Below are 20,924 nucleotides of genomic sequence, written 5' to 3'. Positions count from 1 at the left end.
TTATCATTGTTGTTTGGCAGGCCCAGGCCAGGTTCGAACCTGCCAACTCAGGTGTATGTGGCTAGTGCCCTAGCTGCTGAGCTAGAGGCGCCAAGCCTAAATACATTTCTTTGAATATGTTATTCTTGAGAGCAAGGCATGCATACAAATCTCCAAATCAGAATCCTTTTTCCCTTAAGAGCATAATTTAGCATATAAGGCAACAAAGACTCTCAGTACCAACTAGAATTAAAACATAGAAACACAAGACTTTCTTTGCAGAATTCTTTTGTCTATTATCAACCATTTTGCTAAATCATTTTAATATGTTTTTTATTTATTCTATTATATGATTAGATATGAGTTATCTGCAGGTCTATATCCCAAACAAGAATATAAACTCCTTGAAGACAAGGGATGTAGCATGAATTTATTTATATCCTAAACTAAAAATATTAAGCCTACCATAGCAGGGATTGGATTTGTTGGATGAACAACTTTTGAATAACTGCTATGATAGATAAATTTTTTAGTTTATTTGAAAGTTATGATTATAGTGGGTTAATATTCAATTATCTTCTATGAAGGATTGAGAGGAGATATAAACAAGGAAATGGTGTCTTTTCTGACTTTCCTCTCTGTTAATACTGCCAATGCAAGATATGCAAAAAACTCCTTATTCAACTTCATTCCCACTGCCATCTACGTTTATTGCTATCTTTGTCATCCTAAAATGTAATTATTATTGTGTGATTCTTCTGTTCAAAAGCTTATATGCAGCGTTTTCTGAAGAATGAGTTTAAACTCAGCAAAATTTTTTCTGGATGAATAGAAGTTTCTCCATGCTTTTTTACCTTTTAATTTCCCAATTTTAATTACCTTTTATTTACTTCATGCTCTCTAAATTTCTTATTGCATGATTTTGTGCTAATGTTCTTCCAGTCTACCTTAATCAAAAGTTTAGCAATCCTTCAGGGTCCTGATCAGATGTTAACTTCTCAGTCTTCATGTTTTTCCAATGACTACCTCTCCTATGCTAAAAGTAATTCCTTTCTACATTTAATCTCTATGCTTCTATTTTTTAATTCTCTTCTTGAATGGGTCATTTTGAAAATTAATGTTATGTATAATGCATAATTGTAGTTGTCTTACATCCCATGCTTACTGTTTTTTCTCTTCCCATCAGAACATAGCTTGGTACATTCACTAAATAAATAAGTTACAGATGGATGTTGACAACATAATATTGGGATGGCCAGCCATGGTTCTTATTATATTTATTAAGGCATATGTTTTGAACATATTAATTGACACTTAGATGGTAAACCATGTAAATAATGAGGAGGGATATTGGGGAAAGAAAATGTTTCAATAAATATTGAGAAAAGGGAAATTTTAGGTAGTGCAAAAACCTTGATACATAAGTGCATATTAACTTCGTTTAAATTTGATATCTAAATTAGGTGATAAAAATGAGAAAATGTTATTTGTATATGTTCATTTTATGGTCTTCTATTTGTGTTTGTTTGTTTTCCAGACTTTCACAATTTTTAAATAGGCTATCGTATAGTATTAAACTTTAGTGTCGGTTATAACTTTGGATATAGTTGCCTGCTTTTTTGAGTTATGGAGGATGTTGAGAAAGTACCATGATACATACTTTATTTGGATGTAGTTAAAAATATAATTTTTAAAAAATTAATATTTTCTTCTTTTCCCTTCTTCTTGGGCTATATTTGGGTTATAGCTTTCATAAGAAAGCTATAAATTGGTTTCACAGTAAGACTGAATACATTGGATACTTTTTCTTCCATTCTTGAGGAAGGGGAGGGGAGGGGAGGAGATGTGTGGAGGAGAGTAGTTGGTGGGACCACACCTACAGTGCAACTTACAAGGGTACATGTGAAATTTACAAGGTGTAGAATATAAATGTCTTAACACAATAACTAAGAAAATGCCATGAAGGCTATGTTGACTAGTTTGATGAAAGCATTGCAAATTGTATGTAAAACCAGCACATTGTACCCCATGATTGCATCAATGTACACAGCTATGATTTAATTAAAAAAATTTTGGTATTTTCTTAAGCTACTTGATATTTGGAATGCAATGTCAGAGGCCGATTTCAGCACCTTGGCCAGAGCAATAAGATCAAGAATGTTTGTGTGCATTTGGTGCCCCTTGGATTCAAAAGGGCAATTACTGCTTTTTCATATCAATAAATATATGTTCAAAAGTGATTGGCAAAGGGTTGCAAAATCTAATTGTCATCATTCTGTAAGTATCCACTAAAGTCTTCAGATGCTGTTATTTTAATAAGCATCCTTTAAAAATACTAGTAGACCATAGAGCCCTACAGTTGAAGAAAATATTAAAAATCACCTAAAACTCCTATCTCCCTTAGACACACACAACTACTTGTGCTTCTCTTATTTTCTTTCCACTGTGAACTTGTCTGTGAATGAAAGTTTTCTTTATCCTTTTAAATGCATCCATTACATTGCCATTTTCTAGTACAATTAATTATTTAGTAAAAATTCTTTGGAGTTCTACATTAATATTCCCCCATAAGCTGAAATAAATAGCCCTAGCATTATGGGTATAAGCTTTTTAATCTACAAAATGAAGGAAAATTATTTATACCTACTGATATGGTACTATTATTATGCGTACATTATTCTTTATGAAAGTATTGTCATTAAAGTATATCATATTATGATCAGAACGGACAATCTGTCAGCATAATGGCTGGCATCTGTTCACTTGGATGGTGCTCATGCTACACCAGGCTTTAAATATTTGCATATCATAACCACATTAGCCTTTAAAAAGGACTCAACTGTTTACAGAGGCATACCATTATTGAAATAGTTTAGGATCTCACCTGAAATGTGAGGTTATCCTCAATGTTAATGAACCAAGAAGAAATATGCTTTCTCAGACGAGATATCATAATGCTTCAGAGTTTGTATATAGAAATAAGTTCTTTTTGGTGTCACTGACATAAGGGTCCAAACATTTAGAAGGGATTTCTGAATGGCTAATGTTAAAGTGGCACTTTCTGGATAGAAGCATAACCTAAGGGCTACAATTAATTAATTCAGTCTAGGTAAACGGTACTGGACAGCAGGCAGTGGACTGACTTTCCTATCTTTCTCTTGTCCTCCCCTTCTTTCTTATTTCCAGATTTTCTATCTTTATAACAGCTTGACATGCGACAAGATAAAGAAAGATAAGCACAGGAAGATAAGAAATATATGTGCTGTAAGCTGAGTTATTTTACTCTCCTTTGTGTTTATTTTTTGTTGTTGTTCTTTCTTAGGGTTGCCAATTTTTTAGGAGTTTTGATGTAAAATAAACTGCCACACAATGCAGCCATAAAGTGGTAAAAAATCATATATATTGATGTGAAAACATATGCATAATGAACTCACATTAAGACTAGCTTTTGTGATTAAACATACATAAATGTTTTGCAAATATAAAACATTAGCTTTCCCTTACAATGCAAAAGGGAGCAAGAGTCTTACCAGAGATCACAGATTTAAGTAAAGACCATATTGTATGGGCAGATATATATTAGTGGAAGCAGTGATAATACTGGGAAAGAAATGAGTCCTAGAGCTACATGACACCATGCTGCAGAGCCATTACAACTTGGTTGACCATCTGTTCCCACTCAGAGTCTCTGTCCCCTGCTAAGCTACCTATGCTCTGTTTGTATTGATTACAAGAGAGATACTACATATAGAGTTGCCCTATATGGTTCTGAAAATTTCCAGTTCTCATAATTTATTTTCCCAAGCTTTCATATTCAAGGTTGATGTGTTTCTTTAATAGAGGATTATAAATGTGATGATGATAATAATATTTCTGCATATTTACCATATGTCAGAAACAGTTCTAAATATTTCAATATAACTCATTTAACCATTGTCTCAAAACCTGAATTAGGGACAGTGAGTTAGCCTATACTAGTATGTGGAAAAAATGATAATCTATTCTTATTAATGCAGATATAAGCATTTAGGGAACTTAACAGTGGATAATCGTAAATTGGGCTTGAGTCTAGACACAGTGTGAAGGTTTCTTTAAATGGCCTTGGTAAAGTGGGAGCCTGCTGTTTATAGAATCATCCAGTATATCAGTATCCCTCAAATTGTTGCTTATAGACACCAATGTCTATTAATCATAATGAAATACACTGGAAAGGAAGTATGAAATAAGCACATTCTTTGTTATGTCCTATTTAATAAGAGTATGGTAATAAGCTTTTTTCTTTAAAATATTTCTTTAATATGGTGATATACTTTTTTCTTTTATATTTTATGTACTTACCTCTGTCTCCAGACGAGCAGAGCCACTCCTCTCTGACTTGGTCGGGGGACCAGAACTGTTACAGTAGTAGCACAAAAGAAAAAAAATGTTAAAATTCAGCTTTGACATTGAAAATAATATCACAGAAACAGATAGACAGCTACACTTCAGGGAGAAAAAACTTAGCTCCCAGATTTGTAGGACTTGCTACAGACAAGCTAGAAAACAGAAGAGAGGAGAAAGCAGGTGGCCAAATGCTTGACACACTCTCTCTATTTCATTTGAAGTGTTGGAAAGGGGGAGCATATTAAAAATATTAAGGCAAGTGGCAATAACCTAAATGACATAAAGGCTTCTGCCCTGCTTTATCTTTGAGATTCTGTGAAGAAATTGTGTCCCAGGGTCCCTCACACAAAGTAAAGTACACTCAATTCCTCTCTTCAATAAGTTTCATCTCGTTATATATATTTTTATTCACACGAAATTACACACCCACGCACATACAGTTTTGGAACACTGAGCACTATAGACACTGCCGGATTTTGCTTTAATCAATTAGCAGGGCATCGTTGCATTTGCTACAGAAATTCATAAAAGTACCCCTTTCTCCTCCTTTTGGACTACCTTTCTTCACATTCCTGTACATGATCACGCTTTTCACAGTTTGCAAATCTGAAACTATTTCAAACTTAATAAATAAAAGTTTTTAAATTAATTCAAATAGTGTATTGTTTTATTCAAAAATAATGAAGAATTACGACTACCTAGTTGAACAGTTAATAGAATGACACAGATAAATAAGGATCTGAATGCTTATTCCCATGGCTTAAAAATCATCATTTTATTTGGAAATAAAATGCTTTGAGAGTTTGTTGTTCAAATTTCTAACACAGACACATAACTTTTTCTTTTTCCATGGCACGTACTTGATGATTCATTGCTTTGGAAATATAGAAATTCGTAACATTTTTATAACCATGGCCTTGGTAATTATTTTTGGTTATTTTCTCTCTTCAGCTTTTCTTAAAATTGTTTGGTTTGGATATTGATAAAATATAAATGTTAGAAAACAATGCCATCCCAAATTATCCTTCCATCTACTGCTCCTCACCCCAAACACTTATTTTTTTTTTTCACAGTTTTTGGCCGGAGCTGGGTTTGAACCCACCACCTCCAGCATATGGGGGTGGTGCCCTACTCCTTTGAGCCACAGGCACCATCTTTTTGTTTGTTATCTTGCTTTGTCTCTATATGCATGTTTTTATTAAACTATTACATATGATAAAGGTACAATTATGTTTTCTTATTTTTGTAATTTAATAGATATTTCATAATTTATTTTCTTTTAAATGTAAAAATGTGTAAACTTCATAAGTTCATATGCATACACCAAAATACAATGCATTATGAGAGAATCCTTTATAAAACCATAATTTAAGATGATTAATAGTTTCAGAAAAATATTTGTCAATAGTTTGCATAAAAGGAATTTTTCACAGCCTGTATTTTTGGAAAATAATAAAAAGAAATCTGCATATGATGATGGAAGGAGCATCAGAAAAACATGTTGTTATGTCAGATTTCTGGATGGGCAATATAATCATGTAAGCAAATAGAAAAAGCACAAAAGGAAAAACTAAAATATTCCCATATAAAAATAAATTTGAATACACTTAAAATGACAAAAATTTCTGCTCTTTTCACTTCTATTTTTTTTTTTTTTTTGGAGGAAAAAAAGAAAAATATGGGCTTGGTAACCTACTTTGTTATCTGCAATATATAGCAGTCTCTCTTCCTTTGATAATAAATTATTCCACAAAAAATTATTCTAAAAAAAGTATGGATTATATACATAATGATGAAATGATATATATTGTTTATAAAATCACTCAGAACTCAAATTTCAAGACTTTCATCGATCAAAAGAATTGGTAAGAGAATTTAGGGGTCTTAATGACAATTTTCCAGCAATTTTTTAGTTCTATTGATTGCAATAATTTTATTAAGTAAAACTCCCTAATCAGTATCTGAAATTTTCCATGAGCATCAGAATTTTCCTGAGTTTTATTTCAAGTTAAGAAAGGCATACCAAATGCAGATTCAGAAATAGTGTTAATATTGGATGCAAGATTTTTTTTCTCAATAGACAAATTCATTTATGATCAATATTCTCAGGAATTTCTTTCTGGTCTTTCAAAACTAGAGGCTGTTGAAGATTTAGATGGGAGCTTTCTTAGTCACTTTCTTTCCAATATAAAATAATTATAAGGTGTTTGTGCAAACAGAACATTGAGAATGGAAAAGCCATGAGTTTTTTTGCTATTTATGTCAAAACTCTTAAATACTTGTTCTCAAAACAACTGAAGTTTCAGAAAATAAATAGGAAAATAATGTATCCACAAAAGTACCTATAATTATATTACATATAATAGGGAAAGTTGGAGAAAATCTTCAAATCTTAGAACAGATAAATATATTGTAATACATTCACACGATAGCCATACTACATACTAATTTAAAATGATGTGGCAGAAAAAAATTAATAACCTAAAAAAAACTATAGTGTTTCATGTAACATTATAGGTAAGCATTAAATTACTGTTTCATAAAACATACACACGCACATATATGGACACATGTATATACAGATTCATATATGCCTGTGTATATACATAACATTTTAGTACACATTTTTAACACATAATTTAAATACAAAATACATGAATGCTAGCTTGTCTCAGAAAGAAAAAAAATGTTTTAGATGAAAAGAAAGAAAAAAACCAACCTGGAATGGATGTAATTTCCAGAGAAAAATGCGAGAAGCTACCCGAGATCCCATGGGAAAATGTTGCAAAGCAGGACAAGGAGAAAGATATTAGCCCAGATCAACTCCCACGAGGATTGGAGCCTGGCAAAAAGGGTAGGTAGAGGGTCTGTTTGTTTCTCCTTTCCTCATCTCTGGCAATCAGCAGGCTCTAAAACTGCTGGGGAGATTTTCTACCCTCATGAGCCAAAAGGCTGCTGCTGCCTGTGAATTGGGAGCTTCTTGAGGACAAAGCCCCAGGCTGCCAGCCTTCTTGGGGCGCTTCCTATCACTACAGACCTGAACTGAGTGGGGAGATAACCATACTGCTTCTCTACCCACTGTGTATCTTTGACCTCCCCAGGGGGATTTAGCCCCTCAACTTTCATTTTGCTTCTTTCTACACAAATGTTTCCCAAGTCCAACTCAGACTTTAGAGGTCCTCAGGAATGCGTATGGCCACAGAGCCTGGACATACAGGTCGGCTGCCTCCTGGAGAGAGGGATGGAGGCGACCAGAGTGCTTATTTTCCCTCCATTAAAATTCTTGTCCTCTCCTGCCCCTCCCATACCCACTCAGAGACTCAGAGAGGACTGAGCCAGGGCTCTCAGGAGTGGCTGCTTCCCACTTTTCCTGTGTCCACCACACTGAGGCCTCAACAAGGCATGGGGCTTAAATCATTCCTTTTAAAGATGTATGCCAGTTAAGGGGTGCTTGGACTATGACTTCCCTGCTCAGCAGCCCTCCTTAGTGCTGCTTACCTGGCGGCTCCTGCAAAGCAGAGCACACCCAAAAGTGGAGGGACAGCAAATCTGCTTGAGCACCCCATAGACAACCTGGGACCATCTTGCTTCTCCTTGGCATGGTCAGAGATTGATCTTCAGTGACCTGGGGATAGGCCTGAAGGCCACATCTTGTACCCTCAGGAGTCAGTTGTATTGCTCAGGGGACAATTGTGAACTAATCTCATAAGGCAAGGGAGCCTGCAAAGACAAAACTGAAAAGAGACCATAGTATAGGTCCCAGCTGCAGCACACTCAGGGAACCCCTTCCTCACACAGGAAATCTGCATTGTCATCCCAGGGTGGAATCCTAGACAGGGAAGCTCCCAGTCTGCAGCAGCATTGCTGGGGAGCTCAGCTGGTTTGGACTTCTGCCTATGGGCAGACACAGGAAGGAAACCACAGTGCAAAGGAGGGGCAAGAAGAGTGAAACCTGAGCTTGACAGTCAGATTGTGAATCTCAGATGGTTGCACAAGTAGGTTTAATGGCCTGGAGGGGGCTCTAGCCTATCCTTGGGTGGCTATATCCAGCAGCCTAGGAGTGGACCTTTACCCCCTATATGATAGTTGTGGAACCTGAGAACAGGCGCATCCAAACCAGCTCCACCCAGCCTTACTCCCTCACCTGCCACTGCTATGGTGGAGAATAAGGAATCCCCTGGGAGGTCCAGGGCCCTTCCCATGGCCTAAGCTTTTAAGTGCTTCTCTTTTGATGGCTAGAGCAAATCGGAGGTCCCCAAAACAATTATGCAGCTGGTTTGTTCTAAGTCAATTGTATAGAACTTTACAATGTTTACTCAGTCATACAGGGTGTGGTTGATTCTTACCCATAAACACTACCTACTATCCTAGAGTAGAGATAAAACTCAAAGATTAAATTGGGCATAGAAAAATAACCCATACCATTAAGAAGACCACAGGACTGAGGAAAGAGAAAGGAATTCAAAGTTCTCCACCCTTCATCATCAACAAGAGACAGGGAAACTGCTCACATACATAGTGCCACATGCTACAGCCTACAGATAACTAGCAACCACATTAAGGATATCTATAACCAAGGCATCTATTCAGAAACTAGACCCCCATCAAAGCACCCATGAGCAAACCCAAAGGTTTTGCTTAACTAATATATGTTACTCCTTAACCAATATATGTTACTCCTACAGTCTTATGAGTATGTGTGAGGGGGAAGCACTATCTGAACAAAAGAAAATAAAAAATGAGAAATGACAGCTTAACCAGACAAAAAGAAATCAGCACAAGAACTCTGGAACACCGTACCAACAGAAGTGGACAGATCAGCCAAGCAGAAGATACATTAGAAACACTGGACTTAAATGGGACTCAAGAATAAATGGACCTAACACACTTTTACAGTACAATCTACCCAGAAATGACTGAATATGCCTTTTCTCATCAGTACATGGAATATCATCCAAGATTGATCATATCTTAGGCCATAAAATATGGCTCAAAAATTAAAAAAAATGCAAACTCTACCATGTATCTTCTCAGATCACAGTGGAATAAAACTAGAAATCAATTGCAAGATAAAAGCTCAAATCTACACAAAGTCATGGAAATAAACAACCTGTTATTGAACCAATAATGAAATTAAGATGAAAATCAAAAGATTCCTTCATCTCAACAACAAAGAGGACATAGGCTATCGAAATCTGGGGATTCAGCAAAAGTAATCCTAAGGCTTCATAGGCTTATGTCAATTCATAGCCTTCAATGCTTATGGCAAAAAGACAGAAAGAACACAAGTTAAAAATCTAATGACACATCTCAAGGAACTAGAAAAAGAATAACAAACCAATCCCAAAGTTAGAAAAAGAACAGAAATAACAAAAGTCAGAAGAGAACTAAACAAATAGAAAAATAATACAGAAGATCAATGAAACAAAAGGTTGGTTCTCTGAAAAGATAAGTATAATTGACAGACCTCTTGCTATATTAACCAGAAATAGAAAAGAAAGCACTCAAATAAGTTCAATCAGAAATGAAAAAGGACGTATTAAATGGAGAATATCATCTGTAAATACTATGAAAATCTTCATAAACATAAACCACAAAATGTAGAGGAAAAGGAAAAATTCCAAGAAAACATGACTTTCCAAAATGCAAACAGGAAGAACTAGTACTCCTCAGCAAACCAATAACAAGCAGAAAGATTGAAGCAGTAAACAATAATAAATAGTCTTACAACAACAACAACAACAAACACAAAAAACCCAGATCAGCTGGATTCACAGCTGAATTCTGCCAGCCCTACAGAGAAGAGCTGGTAATCATACTGCAGAAATTATCCCATAACACAGAGGAGAGAATTCACATTTATAAATCAATAAATGTATTAACCACATAAACAGAAGAAAAGCAACGGCAATAGGTTTATCTCAATACATAGATGCAGAAAAATCATTTGACAAAATACAGCACCCTTTCATGATAAAACTCCCTCTGGGCATAGAAAACATATCTCAGTATTATAAAAGGCATATGAGGTGACAAACCCATAGCCACCATCATACTGAAAGGGAGAAAGTTAAAAGCAGTCCCCTGAGGAACTGGAACAAGACAAAAGTGCCCAGTGTCACCCCTTCTATTAGTCAATGTGCTGAAAGTTATAATCAGAGCAATAAGGCAAAAAGAAAAAAAAGAGAGAGAGAAATAAAGGTACCTCGTTGGGGAAGAGGAATATACTCAACCAAAGAGGTGAAAGATCTTTACACTGAGAAGTATAAAACATGAAGGAAAAAAATCTCAGATGACTCAAATGGAAAAACTTATATGATGTTCATGGAGCAGTAGAACCAACATTGTTAAAATTGCCTTACAGATTTATAGCAATGCCTATCAAAATACCTACATCATATTTCACAGATTTAGAAGAATATTCCTACATTTATTTTGGAATGAGAAAAGGGCTCAAATACTCAAAGCAATCTTAATCAAGAAGAAAAAATCTGTAGATATCACATTTCCAGACTTAAAACTATACCACAAGGATATACTAACCAAAACAGCACAACATTGGTTAAAAAAAAAAAGAAAGAAAGAAAAAAGAAAAGGAAAACAAACACAGAACAATAGGATAGTATAGAGAATGAAAGTATAAAACCATCTACCTACAGCAAAGTACAACTAGAGAAAAGAAACCCTAATCAATAAGTGATGCTGGGAAAACTGGATAAGTCCATGCAGAAGAATGAAGCAGGACCCCCTCACCACTCACAAAAATTAATGCAAGTTGGAATTATAGACTTAAATGTAAGACATGAAACCATAAGAACTCTAGAAGAAAATGTAGGAAAAATTCTTCTAGATATTGGTATAGGCAAAGAATTTATGACTAAGAACTCATGGCAGTTAAACAACAAAAATAAATAAATGGGACTTGATTAAATTTTCCCATGGCTAAAGAAATAAACAGAGTAAATGACAACTTACAGAATAGGAGAAAATATTTTCAGTCTACACATTTGATAAACAAATTAGCAAGAATAAAACAATCCCATTAAAAAATAGTCCAAAGACATAAATAGAAGTTTCTCAAAAGAAAAATGGTGAAAAATCATGAAAAAATTCTCAGCATCACTAAGCATCAGGTAAACGCAAATTAAAATCACAAAGAGATATCACCTTACTCCTATTACAATGGTCTTTATTAAAAAATCCCCCCAAATAAATTCTGGCATAGATGCAAAGAGAAAGGAGCACTTATACACTGTTGATGTGACTGCAAATTATAATAGTACAACCCCTATGGAAACCGTGTGGAAATTCTTCAAAGAACTAAAAGTAATTCCAACATTCTCCCTACTGGGTATCTACTCAAAGGAAAATAGATCATTCAGTGAAAGAGAAAGCTGCACTTGAATGTTTATTGCAGCAAAATTCACAGTTGCAAAGATCTGGAACCAACTCAAGTGCCCATCAATTCAAGATGGATTAATAAAAATGTGGTAAATGCATACCATGGAACACCTCTCAGCTATAAAAAAGGATGAATCAATGTTCTTTGCAACAATTTAGATGGAACTGCAGACCATTATCCTAAGTGAAATATCTGAAGAATGGTAAAATAAATAGTGCACGTACTGCTATTACTTCAAAACTAACTGATAAGCACACGTGTGTACAGAGGGTAGTAAAACTCCATGGAAATCAAGCAGTGAGTAGAAGGTAAGTGAGAGGAAAAGATAAGCAAAAACCTACCTGAAGGGTACAATGAACTATCTTGGTGATGGGCACACTTATAGCTGTGGTTCAAACATTACAGAAATGATCCATGTATCCGAAGATATTTGTATCCCACTAATATTTTGAAATAAAAAAGAGTAACACCACAAAACATAAATCAACACATATATGAATAGGTTAACGAAAGTAATTTATGGCATTTTTTTTTATTTTTTAGGCTTTATATATTTATTTGGTAATTTGTGACTTGCTGGTAAGTACCTGATCATTGCTGAAGAGTGATGCATACTGATTCAAATTTTACTATACATTCGAGTTCTAGTTCATCTCAAAAACCTACTCTATTTTTCTGTTCAATTAAATTTTTTATTCTTCACAACCATATGTGAGTGGTGTATTGGGACACCTCAACTTGTTGAAATATTAAGGTCAACTGACTTTATTTTTCCCTTTACTTAATCTTAGCTTTGTTGGACTGAATTATTACCATTTCTATTTTGCGGTAAATATCATTTATGTCACTTTTGTCTATGAGTCCAGGTGAGTTTTAAAAGTTAATATCTTAACTGATTGGACTGAAAATCTTATAACTGAGCTGCCTTTCCCAATGTGGATTAAACTTGTGGATCAAAAAATTTTATGGTGAAGTGATGGTCCATTCTTGACACAATTCCTACTTTCCTCTTTTTTAATTTGAGTACGAGTCTACCTAACAAGATAAAATTTAATCAATTCTTATTCATGGTTGCTGCTTCCCTGGATAATATGACCGGATATTGCTGGCCTGTATGTGGGTGACACATATATATATTTCTTCGATATTGTGGGTGTATACCTTGGTTTGGTTACCATAGTTTTGAATTATGTCTATTGTCCTAACATTTATTCTACTTTTATATTTGTGACTCTAAATGTCATGCTTTGGATAATAAATTACATGATCGTGTTCCTTGTGGTATACATCTGTGGGATTCTGAAGAACTTCTACACGGCACAGCCCCTGACTTTAGTTCACACCACCAGGTGTCCACACTGGAATTTCTTGTAGCTCCATCCATTGCCTAGAGGACGGTTAGAGTAAAGTTTGATGTCTCACTCTCAATAACTTCTTTGTGTTTTATCAATCACAAGAATTCTCTTATCTTAGAAAATGTTGGGAGTCTGAATCAACTTTACTGTTTCCTCTTTGTATGTCTCCATTTTCCTCCAAGGGGGAAATTTCCTTGCTCTTCTTTTTTTAATGGGAAAAGGTTTAGATAGGCCCATTGTGTGTCTCATTTCCTGAAAAGAGGATGGTTTCTTACACTCTCCCTGGTCCTCATGTTATATGTGCAGTACATGGAAAATCTGTTAAAAAAATATTAGAATGGCATGTTTTTTAAGGAACCTAGAGTTTTTAAACAAAAGCTGATGGATATGAATCGAGAACAGCTAGTAAGGTCCACTACCTACATCTACCTCTACTTCCAACTCAGTATCTAGTCTTTGACGTTGTCTGCCATGAATCCTTTCCACCTGCCAACTTGTAAACTCTTTTAAGACATGGGGCATAGTCCCTAGAATATAAAATCCCACTTTGAATATAACAAGGAAACAGTGAGAATTTACTGAATTTAATAAGTAGAAATATGTACAATTGACTTGAAAGTGTTGCATTTTATAAAGTGTGAAACTTTTCACTCAAGAATTAAATTGAAATGGATTTTTACTGTATGTGAAGGTGAAGGTTGAAAATAAATGACAAAATCTTAACGTACGCATGGTCCTTAAAAATTAAAAGAATATGTCCTCTGTACTCTATGTACTCTAGCCAAAGTGACAGAGTGAGCCTCTGTCTCATAAAAAGGATTATTTCACAAAATATGAAATATATAGGGCAAACATTAGTATCTCCTTTTTCAAGTGAATATATTAAGACTGAGAAAAGTTAAAATAATTCCTAAAGCTGTACAGCTGAAAGTAGAGACTCCCACTTTTGAACTCAGTCTTTTTCTGTAAATAGGAAATGGGAGTGTAAATCTTTGTCTTCTAATCAACTAACATGAATAAACCCCAATAATTATTTCAGATCTCAAACCATTTCAAAATAGCCCATGTCCAAGGTCACTAGAAGGATGCTATTTCCATTCAGAGGGCGAGTCTTGGTCCACTGCCTCTTTTACTTTCATTTGTGCTAAAAGGATGGCTCACAGGGTATCTGATTCATTTTTTATCATTTCAAAGGAAAGCAGCATGTTACTTAAAATTATTGTAGAAGTTTGCAGTGACAATAGGAATGGCTGGGTTGGACTAGTCATATTTCTTAAAAGCAAGGGAAGAAAAGGCTAAGTCTCTGGTGGCAGGGGGCTCCTGCTCCCACGGGAGGCTGAGACTCCCTGGTGCACATTTAACGCTGCTGATTGTTGGGGCCCGGCGTGGATGGCGCTGTACGGAAGCCAATCACAGGTCTACCCAAAATGACTCTCCTGTGGTCAGAGATGGAACAGGAATTTTGTGGCTTCTCTGAGTGTCAAATCCCAAGAGAACAAAATGAAACGGGCCATGTCTTGGCCTTGTGCCTGATTGTAACGAGGGATTCTGACTTCTCACTACACACTCATTAGTTTCTTTTGCTCTCAGCTTTACAGCAACTGCAGGGCCCTGGGGGAGCACTGTCTGTATAAAGTTTCTGAGATTGCCAGTCTTCATCCCAGAGGGGCTAAGACTTTCAGTATTAAGGACTCTTTATCAAGAGAATTACCTTGAAACACCTTGTCTATGCCTTGTAATTTCAGGTTATAAACTTGATATAGAAAGGAGAATCAACAACAATAATATAAAAAAGTCTACTGTGTCTCTACAAAACTATCATTTAACTTCTGATTTCCAAAGTGGGAGGACAGAATGATTTCAGGGTAGAATTAGTGGGCTCAACATTATAAATACGCTAGTTACTATTTTAATTTTCCTTACAGTTACACCTAAAAAGGTTGATGGGGTGGCTGGCGCCTGTGGCTCAAAGGAGTAGGGCGCCAACCCCAAGTGCTGGAGGTGACGGGTTCAAACCAGGTTCAAACCTGCCTCCGGCCAAAAATTGCAAACTGCAAAAAAAAAAAAAAAGGTTGATGGGAAAGTGAGTAATGCTATTACTTGAATAAGTATAAAATTTATTTTCTGTATCAAAGGAGGAAGAGAGAGAATTTCATGAAGATTGTTTATACAGCGCTACTTTAAGCCTTAATATTAGCAGTAGTAATTGGGAGAGAAATATATTTCTCTTTAAATTTATCCAACTCACTGACCACTTAATTCCTTCAGGAAGTGTAGTACTACTTTTGACCATGAGAGGCCACTTCTTTCATACAAATCTCTGCCTCCAAATTTTCTGAAATGGTTTTCAGTGTATGCCCTGCTCTCTTTTGAAATGATAGAGTATGATTTAGGTCTCTTGGGAGCAATCCCTGTTAACAATCATGGGATTCCTGACTGCCAGAATAGCCTTCTGTTGAAAGTAAAACAAAGGTTAAGGATGTCTCCATACTTCCAAGGCTTTATCTCTGAGGCCTGTAGTAGTCTGTAGTAGCCTGGTGACTAAGTGCATTTTCTGTTTCCAAACATTATTATTACATGTTATACCAGAAAGGGCATTGGACCTAAAGTCTGTGCCAGAGTTTACCGTGGGCCCTAATTACTTATTATAACGTACCCATATATCGCTTAGAACTAGTTTTCTCATCTTTAAAATGGAAATCAAGATATTGAGCTCATTTTGATAAGATGTTGACAATAACACATATTGATTATATACATATTCAATATCATTTAAAGTGAGGTAGGTTTACAGAAATATTCTCCAAGAAAAAAATATCAAATATCTTTATAAGGAAATTAAATGAAATCCAGGTTATCCATGACTTGTAACAAGAGAATCTCCATGTAGATGTGGGTTACCAGCCTGTCTTGTAAGTTCCAAACTATGTTCTCTTGATTCTAATCTTCTTGATAAGGATATATGGCTTATCTACATGGTGGCCTCAGGAAACTCCTGTACAATATTCTCATATGCAGATACCCTAATCTTTTTGTAATTTCTCGTGGTGTGACCGGGACCAATGTGGAACATTTAACTGAGGCTGTATTCATTTTGGGAGAATTATAGATGGGAAGGATAAGGAGACTTTTGAAAACTAAGGAATATTTTATGAGATGTAGCTTGGTCTATAAGCTCATAGACCTTGTCTCATACAGATTTCTGGCATGATTTTTGTGGGGTGAGTACTATCTTAGCACCATTTAAGAATCCATTCCTGATCATAACCTTCCTTGAAATCCCAAATCTGATTCTTGCCAACCTTCCTTGAGCACATAGACTTAGCCACACTGAAAATATTAAATTTTTGATTATGAGAGCCAATTACCCTCTTACATATTTAAACATATTTAAGTTATGTTTCTCCCACTTATAGCCAAGTTATTTATTTGTGTATTTATGTATTATGTATGTTTGTATGTATGTATGTATGTATTGAGACAGTCTGTTCCCAGGCTAGTGTGCCATGGTGTCAGCCTAGCTCACAGCAACCTCAAACTCCTGGGCTCAAGCTATCTGCCTGCCTCAGTCTCCCAAAAAGCTAGGACTAAAGGCCCCCACCAGAATGTCTGCCTAATTTTTCTACTTTTAGTAGAGATGGAGTTTTGCTGTTACATAGGCTGGTCTCAAACTCCTGAGCTCAAGAAATTCACCTGCTAGGAAATTCAGTGTTAGGATTACAGGAGTGAGCCACCACACCCTACCCACGTTATTTTAAACAGATATTGTATCTTTATATCCTCAGCAAATCCTGACATGGGATACATATTTCTGTTGATTAAATGCCTCAATTGTGAGTACTATTTTTATTTGGCATATGTGGAAGTTGAGATACATTTATTTTTCTGTGACACCCACATTACAGCATACATGGATATAGAAAACTTTTTGATGGTATATTGCTCCAATCACTTAGAAATGATTCTAAAATAAGGGCCAAAAGTAGTACTAAATAATTTTTTGTCATTTGTTTATTAGCCATAAATTTATTACAAAATTGACTGTAACATATAATTAGAAATGTTTCAAATCACAAAGAAATCATATCATTTAAAATATTGTGATAAATATATTTTACCAGTGTAGAATAAACAAATTAAAAGTGGACATCTGGAGGGGGGAATGGGTGGAGGGAGGGAGATTGGAGGGATCACTTCTGAAGTTTATCTTACAAGGGTACAAGTGAATCTTTCTAAGAGTAGAATGTGAACGTTTTAGAACAATAACTAAGAAAATGACATGAAGGCTATGTTAACCAGTTTGATGGAAGTATTTCGGATTGTGTGTGACAACCCCACACTGTACCCTAGAAGTGCATTAATGTACATAGTTATCATTCAATAAAAAAAAAGTGGACATCTGGTTTTGTTCACATAACAAAAATATAGACACAATATGATAAATATGGTAAGAAATACACTTGCACAATATATTTGTAGCTTGTCAAACAATTCTATTTGGTATAGTGAAAAATTAAAAAATTAAGCATTTAATATTTAACCTCATATGAATCTTTTGATAAACTAAAACACAGGTATAATTGTATTTGTGACATTAGGCACGAAGTAATATTTATCAAAAGTTATGGCTACATATATTAACTCTATACTTTCCTCTGAACCTGTGCCATAGATCAGTTGTTGAATCCATCTACCATATTTAAGAGAAATAGTTTTCTTGAATTAGATCAAATAGAGTGATTCTTTCCATTGATAACATTGTTCTTCAAATTTTTCAAAATTACAGTTTAGGATCACTGATATAGTAGAAAATCCCACTGAATAAACATTGCCTGCATAGGTGGGGCTTTCCAATTGTCCTCATTTTCTAGATACTAGTGTCACAAAAATATGATTCACTCTCAGATGATCAGAGGACATTAGAGATTTCATCAAATTTTAAAAGTTGATACTGGACTCTAATTTTTATGTAAGGGTAGGCAAGTGAGTGCTGTACTCCTAAGGCACTGCTCTTGATAAGCCACGTGACATCTAATGCCCCCTAGAGAAGGGAAGGAACCAGTAAACCCTCAATGCTGAAGATTTTAGTGTGGCTAGATATGTCAGACAACAGAGCTGTCAATAAACATTCTTAAGGTTACAACCCAGGAGAAAACAAAATTTGTTATTAGAAAATGTTATGTACACTAGAATAATGGTTATCACAATCACAAAAGTACTTAGTTATTATCTCCCACTTTATCTTAAGAAATATTAACTGCGGTTTACTAGAGAGACATAGTAAAGCCAAAAAGTTAAGGCATAGACTCAGCTCAAAGAAGTTTTCAATTTCTCAAACATAAAAAAACTATTTTCTATACATAATTTAAATCAATATCAAATGTTTATAGACATGATTGCAAGAATATGTGGTAATTTTTCTTCAATAGTACTGCCCATGATATAAATCAGAACAAGATATAATTTCCCCGAATGTTCTGCAATTTCTTTAAACCAGGTTGAGAGCAAGTTTAATTTATAAGCTATCAAAAGCTATGACATTTTATGTGACTTTGTTTTATATATCAAAGGCATTGTGCCAAGCCTGGGTGTTTCTCGTGGTATTCAACACATGATCAATCACACAAAGAATGCAAAATAAATATTTATTAATTGATTAATTTTGTTTTATAGCTTATTAGATTTTCAAAATTGGTTATATTGCTTTCTCCATTACTAATGTAGTGAAAAGTATAATCACTTCTAATTTTTACATTTCTTATTGTAAATAGAGATAAATTTCACCCACCAGGGGCACAGATACTAGAATGTAAAGGCACATATAGATACATCTACTATTTCTTTAGACAATGGATGTGTTCTATCACTTCCTAAATTAGAAAAATATTTCAGAGAGTATTGATAATTACTATCTTCGATTCCCCTTCATGAATTACTAAAAATAACCAGCGGGTCACAAAACTTTAAAAACAGATTGTTCACTCATATTACCAAAGTGAAGCAAAACCCCAAACAGCAACAATAACAAAAGCCACCTCTTTGTCACAATGACTCCTAAACTGTACACTGGACCTCGGAGACACTGGCTATGTAAGATTACTTATTGAGAAGGGAAAAGAGAAATGTGGGGATGGGTTTCAGCATGGCAGATTTTATCATTCACTGAAATTTGTCCCCCCAAAACACAGGTGTACATCTCAGATCTTTACATCATTCCGAGAATGATAGTGAGCTTGATGAATGGGAAAGAAGAAAAGCAGAATGAACATTCAAAATGGTGCATTTTACAAGGGTGCATGTCACATCTACTAAGTGTAGAGCATAAATGTCTTAACACACTAATTGAGAAAGTGCGGTGAAGGCTATGCTAACCAGTCTGTTGCAAGTATTTCAAATTGTATATAAAACCAGCACATTGTACCCCATAAATGCATTATTGTACACAGCTATGATTTAATTTAAAAAATACATTTTTAAAGTTTAGAAACAGTTAAATCCTTGATGTCAATACTTGCATTGAATCTATGCACATTTATTTAAACATTAATCGAGTTATCTGCACAAAGACTGAATTAACCTGAGAAATGGACTCTTAAGTATTAGAAAGGAATAATATGATCAGAGCAACAATTTCTAATTTTAACTATAAATGAGTCACATTTATTTTTCTTTTTTATTATTCATTGTTTTATTTGTTATTATATATAAATATTATAATATATTGATATTATATATTACATTATTATAATATAAAATATTATATAATAATTTCATTATTATATATTATTACATATAAAATGCACCTTTTAATAAATGCACCATTTATTATTATATATAAAATGCTCAGGTTGGTGTCGAACTCATGAGCTCAGGCAATCCACCCGCCTCAACCACCCAAGTGCTGGGATAACAGGCATGAGCCACCACACCCAGCCAAATGGTTTGTTTTTGTTTTTGTTTTTTTTAAGTAGCAAAGGAGGGAAGAAAAGCTTCATATTTCTCTGCTCTCTTCATATCTAACCACCACATGCCTGTCAAATTGACAGAGAATAATGGACATTCTGACAGGGCTAAGGTCATATCTCATTGTGGTTTGGGGTAATTTCAGGTAATGACTTGTATTATTACCACAGTCTCTCAAAAATGTTCTTGCTCAAGTCACACTGGTGAAAGAACCAATGCCAGGTGTTTACAAAAGCTAATACACCATGGGACATGTCAAAGTCGCATTCATTCTCTTTAATTTTTAAAATTTATCAGTGGGATTGCTTATGAGTTATTGTTATTATAAGAGACTCTTTGCTAATGCCACCGTGTGACATTTAAGTATTTGAACCTCCCTAAAGATAACATTGCCCACATCCGTATTATGTCTTCAGGAGTACTAGTGACGGCCAGTGATACCTGTCCCCAACTCAGCAGTAAGTACCTGAAGCAAAATAGGGCTCACTCTAAAGACAGTTTCCAACCATAAAGAGCAGAAGAGAGAGAGAAATAAAAGTGCTTTGAATATTCAACAGCCCGGGGAAAGGAGGAAGCCTGGGAAATGGTTATAATTGGAAAGTACACACGTATCTAGGTCTTCAAGGAATATACAAGTGAATGAAAAATAGGTTTTCAAGCAGGGAAAGAAGAAGTCACCAGCAGGTGTGAGCATGTAAACAAGTCAAATTTAGGTGAAGAAAGGACGGACACGTTTCCTTATGGATTCTTGGAAGCCATTCCCACAGATGTAAGTGGGTAACTGGAATGATGTTTAAAGTGGCAGGAGACAGTCTAAGCAATAGCTTCTGTGTTCCACCATA

This window comes from Otolemur garnettii, unplaced genomic scaffold (assembly GCF_000181295.1).
Source record: "Otolemur garnettii isolate 467f Iridium unplaced genomic scaffold, OtoGar3 scaffold00060, whole genome shotgun sequence".
In the NCBI taxonomy this organism is placed as follows: domain Eukaryota; kingdom Metazoa; phylum Chordata; class Mammalia; order Primates; family Galagidae; genus Otolemur; species Otolemur garnettii.
This window is presented reverse-complemented; position numbering follows the sequence as displayed.